Below are 11133 nucleotides of genomic sequence, written 5' to 3'. Positions count from 1 at the left end.
GGGCTTTCTGGCTGGTGCCAGCCTCTCTTCTTAGCACACAGGAACCACAATCCCTACACCATGCTTCAATGGATTCTCTCATCCCAGCCCAGTAAAACTACATATTTTACACAGTCATAAGCAGCCAAAAGGGATCTATTCTATTCAATTGCAAATGATCTAGATAAGACTGAGAATAAGATACTGCACGGGACATAGCAGAGTTGGTCAAGTTGAGTGGAGATGAGTTTGCTATTTGGCACAGCTTTTTGCATCAATAAAGCAAGTAAAAGGTGTGAAAGATAAAAAAAAGGGTGAAAGTGTGAAAAGTGAATTGGCCAAATTGAGGTGCATATAAAGTTTTTGCTTTCTTTCAATTCACTAATGGGGCTCATTTGAATCAGGTGAATTGAGTTCTGCTTTTGGAAACTGGGTTAAGAAGGGGTGCACCGGTCCTGGAGGTACTGCAATACCAGGTCAATGCGTGGAGTGGACAGAGCAAGATTTTTTCCATCTCCTTGTTCTAAAAATCCATTTAATATATGGTCCCCAGAGAGGGGACGTATCAGATATTAAACTGATAAGAACAGATTTAATTTTTTTTTTTTTCTGTTTATCAGTAGGACTTCAAAATAACAAAGGTGATCGCCTCCCGTTGCCTGGGAACCGTCCAGGCACAAGAGGGCTATGTGTCACCAGAAGGCGCACACACTTCCTCAAGGCCGGCAGACGTGCAATCCCAGGCACCTTCCAGTACCGACCAAGGTAGCGTCCTCCGAAACTACACTTGATCTTAGCCAAAAGGCCGAGAAGCTATAACCCGAATTGGTTACGGCCTTGAGTGGCACCCTGGCCTATACCGGACACATCTTAGGGAGAGGGAGACAAACCCACGCCTACAGAAGACATTTTGTCACCCAAGCCAACCCTTGAAAAGGCTGTTTTGCAGAGCAAAAACAAGAAGAATGGTGCTTTTTGCAGCCGCCGCCCACTGCAATGAATCTGAATAACTCCTCCTTTTGGACACAAGCACCTCCCCTCCCCCTTGCAGTCTTTCCAATTCATGATACAAAAAGACGGACGGACAGGACAGGACAGGACAGGCTGCCTGACTTTCCGTCACTGCCACCCTTTGCCATCCTTGCCCGTAGAAAGCCCTTTCATCATCCCCAAACCCTAATCTTTTCCCTTCCCTTCCCAGATGCGTCTCACTCCCTTTCATTAGGAAGTGAGCGCAGCCTTTTCTCCGTTCTGCACATGCGCGACGTTAAACACAAATGCGCAGGCGTGCGTTCCATTACCCTCACTGCATTCCACTCCCATACAGGAAGTGGGCGCAGCTATTACTACGGTCGCACATAAAAGAACCCACGGCCACCACTGCACATAGCTGACTCCACCACAGGACACCCACTTCTACACCAACGCAGGTAAGACAGGATCGGCACCTCTATGCTCCCGTTACAATCAGGCTCAGTCACCATGTGATAACGCTCTCAACTCTTTAGTTGCAGGCTCCCCTTGCTTCACCTCCATTGGCTGTGCTGCCATTTCCTCTCCCACCTGGAAGGTATACTTTATTCCACTATTTTCCTGTTTCTCTCTTCCCCCTTTTCCCATAACCTACTTTTATCTGCATTTGTGGGGTATCTATATGCTATTTACATTTACATCATAGTTTTATTCATTAATATGGAAGGGAAGAGTGCCCATGAGAGTGTTGAACTGCGGAGAGCAAGAGATTAAGCTGCTCCGATTTGCCACCATTGATAAGCTGTTCTCAGTAGATACACATGCTATCCAAACAGCAGCATCCACCATTGCTTCAGCCCACCCATTCAGTGACAGCTCACCAAGTCAGCCATAGGAGTGGTGTAAGGAATTACACGTAGGCACTGACTCCACACCTTCACATCACAAGAAGGGGGTCTACAGGCTAGTGCAAGAATACGAGCAAGTCTTCAGCAAACATCCGCTAGACTTTTGAAGAATAAAAGGGGTCAAACACTACATCCCCACAAGTGCACACCCACCCATCAAAGAGAGATATAAGCCAAAACTACCTGCACATTACCAGTGTACCAAGGACATGTTGAGCAACATGAAGGAGGCTGGGGTTATCCGTGACAGTTGTAGCCTCTGGGCAGCTCCGTTGGTCCTGTTAAAGAAGAAGGACAGCACCACTCCCCTGTATAGAGGAATAGCTAGCTGCATTGAGAACTGCAAATTATTTTTCTACCCTTGATCTCACTAGTCGCTATTGGCAAGTGTCCGTTGCTGAGGCAGACCGGGAGAAGACCGCCTTTGCCACCCCGATGGGTCTCTGCGAGTTCAAAAGCATGCCCTTCGAGCTGTGCAATTTGCCAGGAACCTTCCAGAGGCTGATGGAATGCTGCTTGGGACACCGAAACTTTGAAACGGTACTGCTATACCTTTATGATGTTATTGTTTATTCTAAAGCAAACAAGATTTTAGGGTGTATAAAAAGGGAGATTAGATCCGGTGATCCCAACGTATTGTTACCCCTCTATAAATCACTTGTAAGGCCACATCTGGAATATGGGGTAAAGTCCTGAGCAGGTTGATAACCATTGGTTTGAGCATGGTAGGGTGTAGTGCGCATCTTCCTGCATCGGTAAAAGCTGCAGAAGTCCTTGAAGATTTCCGCTTCAAAGGCTGTGCCTTGATCTGTGAGGACTCTCTCTGAGTAGCCATGAGGTCTGCATAAGTGTGCTTGGAAGACCTTCGCTGCAGTATGGGCCATTAGATCTTTGACTTGTACCACAACCATAAATCTCGAGTAGTTGTCTACCATCGTAAGTGCATACGTGAGCTCGCCTCGATATTCTGCAACAAAACTCCCTTTTTCGATTTCAGTTTCAGCAAACACTCCTCTTCCTGTAGAAAATATTTATCATTACCTAAGACAGTCATTCTAATGCATGACAATATTAAGGCAATTTAGTTAAAACTTGTTTTAACTCACCTTTAAGGGGATTGATGTATTTCATGGTCAATCCAGGTTTGTCAGTGATGGCACTGACATAATGTATGGCGTCTTTTTCGGGCGTTATCCTTTGCCTTTTCATTGTGAAAATCCAGTTGCCTATATCAAAGCAAATTCTACTACTTGTAAAGTATGCAGAAAATGAAATGTAGAACATATAACATCAACTGCTTAGGAACGCATCATAGGTTAGTACTTAAAAGGATATTGTCATGTTCTAGTCATAATGCAAGCTGGACATTTTTCATGTTACCCTGTAATCGCCGGCCTGTTCTAATGCTCACAAGCTAAGATATAGGCTCAGCTGCTAAGGCTTCCCTCTGCCTTCTGAATGAAACTTGAATATGTCTGGGTCACTGTGTATATAGCAGGTGCTCAGAAAAAATAAGAGTCAATTCAATAAAAATAGCTCTGGCACACTATAGTGATCAATAACGTAAGAAAAGAACTCTTGGAATGCTGAAAATTCTTTATTTGTGCAAAAGGATAATTCATCCAACGTTTCGACCTTGTTTTTAGGTCTTTATCAAGGATAAAGTTATCTAAGATCATAAAGGGTTACAAAACCATATAAACACGTAATTAGTACATAGTACAACATAACAGTACAATATATTGCTACTTGAGAGTACAATGGGTCAAATGACCATGATGCACATACAAAAAATTTTTCCAAAGCCATAGTGAAAACATTTGTACTGAGGAAAGAAAATTTCCACATGACCTATCTGGAGAAACATTCTGGATCAAACAACCAAAAATAGTCAAGCAGGTAAATACACACCTATATGGATAACAGGATGATATGTGTTCAATTGTATAGCGTCATTGCCATTAAGGTACAAATGGAAAACTTGCAATCCTATATAGTGAAGGAAATGAACACATATCATATCAAAGAACACAGGAACATGGGTGTGAGAAAAACCTCAATGTTTATACTTTGTTCTTTATAATGGTGTGAACATGTATATGTCTCAGTACCTTATGCACTTGAGAATTCTAGTGAGTAGATCATGAAAGCCTATTTCAGAACTGGAATCAGTAAATAATTGTAGGTGGAATCTAAATGAAAAGATGGTACAAGTGTTATCATGACACGTGGGCTATAACACAATGGACCGTGTGACAAAGAAGAAAGGAGAGAAAGAAGAGGAAGAAAATGCAACTACCTGTAACATTACGTGATAGTCACTGGTAAGTATCACTTGACAATTCAAGTGAAAAAGGATTCCTTTATTAGTGGGTGTATTATAGTATAGCCCTTTGGCAGGGCAGCCAAAAATTGGGAGGCTCCACGTTGTCCCTGCATAGAGACGTGCATGAGGGCCTCAAAACATTGTTCCCATTGCAAAGGAGCGGGTCTCCTGTCGTTGTAATGTCCATTCTGCAAAGAATGGGCGAAAAAATTTACCACTGGGGGTATACCTGAAACAAAGGCCTAACTCTTGTAACGGTCATCATGGTGGCGCATGAGGAGAAGGAGGAGCAGTCCAGCGATTATCCAAAGTCCAGAAGTGTGTACCCATGGGTGACTGGAGGTACATGGCAAATTCCCGTTACAAACTTTAAATTCCGCTCTCATTTGCTGGTGGTGTGGTGAAGTCTGGCCCAATCCAACCCTTGTTCATCTTGATCAGAGTCAGCCTGTCAGCATTTTCAGTTGACAGGCGGGTGCGTTTATCTGTAATGATTCCACCTGCGGCACTAAAAACACGCTCTGACAAAACGCTAGCGGCAGGGCAGGCCAGGACTTCCAAGGCGTAGAGAGCCAATTCATGCCACGTGTCCACCTTGGATACCCAATAATTGTAAGGCACAGAGGAATGTCGGAGTACAGTTGTTCGATCTGCAAGGTACTCCTTGAGCATCTGGGCAAACTTAGGATTTCTTGTGGCACTACCCCGCACCTCAGGGGCTGTGGTACGTGAGGGGCTGAGAAAACTGTCCCACATCTTAAAGACTGTTCCCCTACCTCTGGCGGATTGGACTTGTGCCTCTCTCGGCTGTACGCCTTGGTTGTCCACTGATTCCTGACCTATGCCGCTAGCGTTTTGTGAGGGGAATGCTTTGCCTACTTCCGTGACTATGGCCTTCCGGAACTGCTGCATTTTGGTTGACCTCTCCGCCTCGGGAATAAGAGACATAAAGTTCTCCTTGTAGCGTGGGTCTAACAGTGTTACCAACCAGTAATGATTGTCGGCCAAGATGTTCTTAAAGCGAGGGTCACGAGACAGGCAGCTTACCATAAAGTCAGCCATGTGCGCCAGACTCTTAACAGCCAGGACTTCAGTAGCCTGACCAACACGTTGACTGAACATGCTGTCCTCCTCCTCCTCCTCCTCCTCCTCATCTACCCTGTCCTCTGGCCAGCCACGCTGAACCGAGGATATGACTGGTGTGCATGTCATATCCTCAATTTGGCCGGAGATTTGCTCCATGTCTTCATCCTCCTCCTCGTCATAGTCCTCCACTGCACGTTGTGATGAGACGAGGCTGGGCTGTGTGTTATCACCCACACCCACTACTGTTTCTTGCTGCAACTCATCGCGCTCCGCCTGCAATGCATCATGTTTGGTTTTGAGCAGAGACCGTTTTAGAAGGCAGAGTAGCGGTATGGTGACGCTAATAATGGCGTCATCTTATACCTTTATGATGTTATTGTTTATTCTAAAGCAAACAAGATTTTAGGGTGTATAAAAAGGGAGATTAGATCCGGTGATCCCAACGTATTGTTAACCCTCTATAAATCACTTGAAGATTTCCGCTTCAAAGGCAGTGCCTTGATCTGTGAGGACTCTCTCTGAGTAGCCATGAGGTCTGCATAAGTGTGCTTGGAAGACCTTCGCTGCAGTATGGGCCATTAGATCTTTGACTTGTACCACAACCATAAATCTCGAGTAGTTGTCTACCATCGTAAGTGCATACGTGAGCTCACCTCGATATTCTGCAACAAAACTCCCTTTTTCGATTTCAGTTTCAGCAAACACTCCTCTTCCTGTAGAAAATATTTATCATTACCTAAGACAGTCATTCTAATGCATGACAATATTAAGGCAATTTAGTTAAAACTTGTTTTAACTCACCTTTAAGGGGATTGATGTATTTCATGGTCAATCCAGGTTTGTCAGTGATGGCACTGACATAATGTATGGCGTCTTTTTCGGGCGTTATCCTTTGCCTTTTCATTGTGAAAATCCAGTTGCCTATATCAAAGCAAATTCTACTACTTGTAAAGTATGCAGAAAATGAAATGTAGAACATATAACATCAACTACTTAGGAACGCATCATAGGTTAGTACTTAAAAGGATATTGTCATGTTCTAGTCATAATGCAAGCTGGACATTTTTCATGTTACCCTGTAATCGCCGGCCTGTTCTAATGCTCACAAGCCAAGATATAGGCTCAGCTGCTAAGGCTTCCCTCTGCCTTCTGAATGAAAATTGAATATGTCTGGCTCACTGTGTATATAGCAGGTGCTCAGAAAAAATAAGAGTCAATTCAATAGAAATAGCTCTGGCACACTATAGTGATCAATAACGTAAGAAAAGAACTCTTAGAATGCTGAAAATTCTTTATTTGTGCAAAAGGATAATTCATCCAACGTTTCGAGCTTGTTTTTAGGTCTTTATCAAGGATAAAGTTATCTAAGATCATAAAGGGTTACAAAACCATATAAACACGTAATTAGTACATAGTACAACATAACAGTACAATATATTGCTACTTGAGAGTACAATGGGTCAAATGACCATGATGCACATACAAAAAAATTTTCCAAAGCCATAGTGAAAACATTTGTACTGAGGAAAGAAAATTTCCACATGACCTATCTGGAGAAACATTCTGGATCAAACAACCAAAAATAGTCAAGCAGGTAAATACACACCTATATGGATAACAGGATGATATGTGTTCAATTGTATAGCGTCATTGCCATTAAGGTACAAATGGAAAACTTGCAATCCTATATAGTGAAGGAAATGAACACATATCATATCAAAGAACACAGGAACATGGGTGTGAGAAAAACCTCAATGTTTATACTTTGTTCTTTATAATGGTGTGAACATGTATATGTCTCAGTACCTTATGAACTTGAGAATTCTAGTGAGTAGATGATGAAAGCCTATTCCAGAACTGGAATCGGTAAATAATTGTAGGTGGAATCTAAATGAAAAGATGGTACAAGTGTTATCATGACACGTGGGCTATAACACAATGGACCGTGTGACAAAGAAGAAAGGAGAGAAAGAAGAGGAAGAAAATGGAACTACCTGTAACATTACGTGATAGTCACTGGTAAGTATCACTTGACAATTCAGGTGAAAAAGGATTCCTTTATTAAAGGGTTCTCAGTCGCCTCAGGATCATGAAATACTAGGGTAAATGATATGAGAATGGGTAAGAAGCACCACTAAAGGAAATATGAGATGCAGGACATATATCTATAAACCCCTGAACTACATGATAGAAATAAAAAGAAGAAAAAAGAAAAAAAAGAAGAAAGAAGAAGAACACATAGAATGCGGAAAGAGAATGGGTACAACTACCTGAGTTACTGCAGGGAGGCCCCTGGTAGGTATTGTGAGGGTTAGTGGAATTCCTTCACTGAAGGGTTCTCAGTTGCCTCAGGTTCGTGAAAAATGCTATAGACAAATAATGCCCGGAGAAAAGGGGTTCATATACAGCGAATAATGGTAATACAAGGTACATGTGTCCCATGTAATAGTATAAATATATATATATGCTCTACACCAGAAATAGAAAGTAGTCCCTCTGCCTTCTGTCTAGGTGCCCTGAGTTATGTCCTGTAAACTGTCACAGTGACCTAGACACACATGTGTAGTAGGGGAATATCCCTGCTGAGATGCCAGTGCTAGAGCACTCGTTTGCTGTGGAGTTGAACGCTATGTGAGTAGTTCTTACCTTCAATGAGCAGAAGTCTCTTTTTTCAGATTTCAATATCTCTGTGGGTATCTGGCAGAAATATGGAATACTCTTTACTGCTAAGACCCTGTACACCACTCCCACTAAAGGGGGCTTTACACGCTGCGACATCGCTAATGCGGAGTCGTTGGGGTCACGGAATTTGTGACGCACATCCGGCCGCATTAGCGATGTTGCTGCGTGTGATACCGATGAGCGATTTTGCATCGTTGCAAAAACGTGCAAAATCGCTCATCGGTGACATGGGTCTCCATTCTCGATTATCGTTACTGCAGCAGTAACGATGTAGTTCGTCGCTCCTGCGGTAGCACACATCACTCCGTGTGACACCGCAGAAACGAGGAACCTCTCCTTACCTGCCTCCCAGCCGCTATGAGGAAGGAAGGAGGTGGGCGGGATGTTCCGGCCACTCATCTCCGCCCCTCCGCTGCTATTGGGCCGTCGCTCAGTGACGTCGCTGTGACGCCGCACGGACCGCCCCCTTAGAAAGGAGGCGGTTCGCCGGACACAGCGACGTCGCCGGGCAGGTAAGTATGTGTGACGGGTCTGGTCGGTGTTGTGCGGCATGGGCAGCGATTTGCCCGTGTCGCGCAACAGATGGGGGCGGGTACCCACACTAGCGATATCGGGACCGATATCGCAGTGTGTAAAGTAGCCTTTAGTCACATGACCAAGACTGTATCTGTGTCCCTACAACACACTTGAGACAAATGTGTGTGTGAGCCTGCATTGTGGGGTATATATAATATATTATAGAGCTGGGAAGGATCATTCTAAGCAGTGAGCTGTTCCAGTATTTGTAGGAAAATACCCAGTAGAAGCATCAAACACAGCACCAATACCTCCCATCAGTATTCCACCACAGTGCCATGTAACCCATGCCCTACACTCCCATCTACACCAATACTATACAGGCACAAACTAGTATATCTGACTAAAAGCCCCCAAAATATGAAGAACGGCCTATAGTTGAGTGTGGATATAAAATCTATGTGAGCAGAGCTAGAATAGAAATCACTGATCGCATTGAAGTCATTCTGACCATAAATCACCATGATATCAAGGTGAGGAGTTGTGTGTTACTGCTGGGAGGAAAGGGTTAACAGTGGAATATTAACGTGCATTTCTGTGTGCAGTGTTACTAGTCAATGTAACAATTCAGTATGAGCTGCTCTTGGTGCCGGGGGAGGGAGATGCTCTCCTGAGCAAGATAGATGGGGAATGAACATGATATCTATATAGTGTAAGGCAGGGGGTCTCAAACCAGGTGATCATGTCTGATCAACTGGTTACATTATGTCTGATTACCTTGTCTAACAGTTTTTTCTCCCCTTTCTTTACCTTCCAGGTTCCCATAGTCACGTGAAATATCCCTGTTGCACTTGATTACGGCTCACTATTCACTATAGGATGTCTTATATCTAACATCACACTCTCACCCATCAGCACTCTATAGGTTTGTATAAGGTATGCGCTTACACATCCGGTCCTCCATAGGTATTTCCACTTATGTAACACTATCCCTATGATCACTCATAACTCATACCCTTGTAGTCAATTACAGCCTCCTCTCTCCCCCCTCCCCTTCTCCCTTTCCATCTATAATTTTGCCAGTACAATATTAGTTTACATTAGGCACACACTCACATATTCCTTTCCTTAGTGATTTATTGTAATTCACATTCACATACAATTCTCTATGCCTGCCCCATTACTACATTCATACCTACTTGACCCTATCCTGATACCCCTTGTCTCACCTTGTTGGTCCCTACACCTGTTATCATGTCCTTTCCTGTGTCTGTCTTGTCACACAACACATTTTAGCATATAACTTGTGCTCCTTATTACCTGTCCTGCCTATTAGAATTATGTCCATTATGTCCATGCATGGCCCAATGAATCAAGTCTGTACTTCATATTCATGGTTTAAGCCTTTGGGTTCCAATGTGCCCAGAGTATATATCCAGAAAGATTCCCTTTCTTTGAGCTTCCTAATTCTATTGCCTCCTCTGCGTATGGCTTGGACATGTTCGATGACTTGGAATCTTAATTGGATCACTGTGTGATTATGCGTCACAAAATGGTGTGGGACTGGTAATAGAATCTGCTTACAATGTATTGTTGACTTGTGTTTAGCTCAAAGAAAGAGAATCTTTCTGGATATGTACTCTGGGCATATTAGAACCCAAGGGCTTAAACCGTGAATATGAAGTAAAGACTTGATTCATTGGGCCGTGCACCATGTCACCAAGTGTCCAATTGCATTGTCCAATGGCTCACAATGGTTATGCGTTTTCATTGGATGGATAATCGAAGCCATGTTTTTTTCCTTTCTGTTGGGTTTGTTGTGTGAGTAGCCTATAGGATTAAGTTGGTTACCGCAGGCAGTGGATTTAACTTCCTGTCTTTGGTCCAGTGGTAGATGGATTGTCTGGTCTATGAGCTGTTATTGGTTTGAATGCAGGTGAATGCCCATGGGCTGCTTATGACTGTGTAAAATAGTATTGATTCATGATGGATTTCAGACTACATGTAGATATCTTCAGTCTTTCTATCCACATCATTTAAATGAACATTATCCATGCAGCTTGAAATCCATCCAATAAGAGAAGCAACCTTGTACAACCAATCTGATAAGGGCACAGTATATCCTAAGGGAAGGTTATGGCTATAAAAGGGGACTTCTTGGAGTCACCAGGTTGTTGATGGATGTTGCATGATCTAGTCTAAGCTCTTAGGAGCTGGCTAGGGGATCAGAACCAGGATGCCTTGTGGACTCGGTCTAGGGACTTTGGCTTCAACTAGAGGATCACTTGGCTACATGGCTTCAATCTAGGGGCTCCAATTCCGATTGGAGATCATAACCGCAATCTAGGGATTTCGACTCCGGCTGCCAGGATTATACCATATCATCATACCAGAGACTACTTAAGGAAGAAACCCAGGTTGGACAATTTTGTCACCTGGCTACAGACTTTGCAGACCTCAGCCAGCTTCCTAAATCTGGCGCTATTCTATTGTCGGTGGGTGCCCGACAAATTACACAGCTATGTAAAATTTTGGTTTATGAAACTTCAAATCCAGTGACTGATTATTATGTTTTCTAATGTCCTGATTTAAAAAAAAAAATAAATATTTTTTTTTAACCATCAAATATTGATTTTGTACAATCCATGTGTGAAGTTACATACA

At 43.2% G+C, this 11133-nt stretch overlaps 1 pseudogene; it reads right to left on the bottom strand.

Annotated features, from left to right (window-relative positions):
* Positions 1–418: 418 nt before the first annotated feature.
* On the bottom strand, positions 419–625 carry LOC142260818 (U2 spliceosomal RNA; annotated as a pseudogene).
* Between the last annotated feature and the right edge of the window lie 10508 nt (positions 626–11133).

Source organism: Anomaloglossus baeobatrachus, unplaced genomic scaffold, assembly GCF_048569485.1.
Source record: "Anomaloglossus baeobatrachus isolate aAnoBae1 unplaced genomic scaffold, aAnoBae1.hap1 Scaffold_196, whole genome shotgun sequence".
In the NCBI taxonomy this organism is placed as follows: domain Eukaryota; kingdom Metazoa; phylum Chordata; class Amphibia; order Anura; family Aromobatidae; genus Anomaloglossus; species Anomaloglossus baeobatrachus.
Note: the sequence above shows the minus strand (reverse complement) of the source record. Positions and strands in the feature narration are given on the sequence as shown.